Source organism: Ursus americanus, chromosome 1, assembly GCF_024610735.1.
Source record: "Ursus americanus isolate L20-20 chromosome 1, mUrsAme1.1.p, whole genome shotgun sequence".
Classification (NCBI taxonomy): Eukaryota; Metazoa; Chordata; class Mammalia; order Carnivora; family Ursidae; genus Ursus; species Ursus americanus.
Window position 1 is genome coordinate 72,881,226 of NC_142127.1, and position 3,019 is coordinate 72,884,244.

A 3,019-nucleotide genomic window follows, 5' to 3' on the forward strand; every position below is an offset into this window, starting at 1 on the left:
ACTCCCATGTACCCAGGACCCCGCTTCAATAACCTGTCCAGTTTTCCCCCCTATTAACCTCTCTGTGGTATTTGACCACATCAAAATGTCTCTGAAACTTCTCCTCTGGTTCCTATGTCTAGTCTTTCTTAGTTTTGCTCTTACTTTCCTGAACTCTTATTTGTTGATTTTTCTTCACCTACCACTGAATGTTGGTACTGCCAAGTGCTTTGTTCTAGACCACCATTCCCTTCGTCCTGGTGACCTCATCCTCTTCCTTGGTATTTATTACTGCCTGTGAGCTGATGACTCTCCAATCTGAACTTTCAGCCCACACTCTCCTCTGAGTTCTGGCTCTATTTACATAATGTCTTCTGGACATTTCTTTTTGGATTATCCGCCCACAAACTCCTCATCTCACACTTCTCATCTTCTTCCACAAAATCTCTTCACCAACATCCCCTTCCAGACTGCTATCCAGACAGTCACTCAGATCAGATTTATTGTACATTATCCTAGACTCTTCAGTCTGCCTCACCCTCAAATCAGCAATGTTTCACAATTCTATTCCTTGCCTCTCCATCCCACTGCCATAATTTGGTCTCTACTCTTATCTCGCCTAGACAACGGCAGTAGCCTTTTCCATCAGCTCACTCCCATGGCCTACCGATCTACAGTCCTTTTACATTGCAGCTACCCCACTGTTCTAAAACCTGAAGATGATCATTTTAATCCTTTGCTTGAAATGCAATGGGTCCTTCTTCTCTGTGGAGTGAAATCCAGATCTAGCATCTGACTTTGCCCATGATTGCAGTCCCATTTTCAGAAACCTAGGGGCTTCTCAAACATCCAATTTTATATGAAAGAAGGGGAGAGAGATCCTGTTAAAATATAAATTGTCAGTAGACCTAGGATGGGACCCCAAATTCCGCATTCTCACCAGTTCCTAGGTGATACTGAGGCTATTGTTGAGCTAGTGCAGACCATACTTGGGATAAATAAGGCCCTGCGTGACCTCTGCACTCCAGCTACAATAAGTGATTTATAGCTTCTCAATATAATGTATGGTTCACAATCTCTATGGTTCAAACCCATGGTCCTCTGTGTTTGCAATGTTCTTTCTCTCTTTTCTAGCTATCTAATATCACATTATCCTTCAAGACACAACTAAAAGCTCCTCAGGAAGCCTGCCTGGTCTTCTTTTCCCCCAGACTAACTGGATACCTACATCTTTGCTCTTGTATCAATCGATACTACCTTTAGATTCAGACAGAGAGGTTCACATCCCAGGCCCTGTGCCTCCATGGACCTTGAACTTTTTAGTGCCTTCCTTGAAATTTTCCAAATGGCCTTCCAGCACTTGGAATGAGCAATACTAGCTAGGTGTGATTACCTGAGACTGGACCTGGATGTACATGGGCCTGATCTTCCAATTTTTCCCTTCAGGGCACTCTCTTACCCACTATCCCAGAGGTGGATTGGCCATATGCCCCAAGGAATTCTGAGGGCCCCATGGCTGGGCTTTGGTTGCAGAAAGGTGGTCTAGTGAGCAAAATGCTCCTGTTGACCAATGTAATATTTTTTTCACAGGATAGCATGTGATTTAGCAGCCAGACAATGGTGCTGACATGCTGATTTGGGATGACTCTCACTCACATGGAACCAGGACAGGTTCAGGGCTCTGGAATTCTAAAGTCTTATGCTTTAGCCTTCTGTGTGGGCTTTTTTTTCTTTTTTCACTCATCTATGTTCTAACCATGGCACTGCCTCTGGTCTATAGCACCTGAGAGTAGTGGAGGTGGCAGCAGGCATCCTTTATTCTAGGCGCTCCTCAACTCTTGCTACCAAAGGAGGTCACTCTACCCTCAAAACTTTTTACCATGTGTCAGTTCTCCAAGAGTGCTTGGACCTATCTCTTCTGAGTCTTTCTTTGGTTTGCAATATAAACAGGTCCTTCTCATCAACATTGTCTTTAGTCTCTGATCAATGTGCTGACATCATGGTGCTTTGGATCAACTTAAGGAGGAACATAACGAACAGACATTCCTTCCACTAATAGGATAACTCTTTTTGCTTAACCACGGGCCCCCCCACTTGTCATATTTCACTGGTTCAGATATATACAAGTCATGAGTACAATCAATATTGAAAGAGATCATACTCTAGAAATGCAATGACTGTGGCCTAAAGAGAAGATACGCTTGGAAGTTGTGTCATTCTATGTGAAACGAATATCCAGAAAACGAATTATCATTCACATTTGCCTGCAAACTCTAGGTAAGATTTGAATTTGTTTTCATCATCAGCGAATCACAGTGACAGCTTTTGGGAAGTCGGTATTCATGGGTGGCCTGGTAGTTGCCAGAGGATCATAATTACTACTATAACCAGCATTAAATAATTGGTGTTAGGGAACTGCAGAAGCCAAAAGACATATATTGTATTAATGCCAACAGTCCCTAACAGCCACAGCATTGTGAGTGATAACAACAGAGCTCTCTCTCTTTTCCTCAAGGTGGGAATATCAAATTAGAAGTGGCGTGTTTGACAATAAAGAACATGGGGAAATGGTGCCCAGATACTACAAAGAATCCTCCAGTGCACTGACTGGACACAAAACAGATACCTAAGTACTTCTATTCCCACGTTTCTAGGTGTTCAGCAGTAAGTCAATATAACTCATGTGGGCTCATATGTATGTGTGTGTGATTTTGTAATGTGTTTTTAATCAAACTGTTTCTATCGACTGAGTCCCTGAACAGACATGTGCCCAGGACCCCGCACATCCTGGAGTAGTCCTAACCAGTAGTATCCCATGCCTAAGCTCTCATGATACACACCACACTGCACTGTAATGGTTCATCTGCCTTCCCATCTCTCCCAGCAGCCGATTATGAGTGCTCTAGGTAGAGGCTGTTCTGTAATGCCAATACCTAGCAAGGCGCCTAGAGCGTTGGAAGTTCTCAAAATAAAGAACTTCGCTAAAAAGTAAGTGTGTTAATACCTTTTTAACACAGTGGTGGTGATCCACAGCCACTCA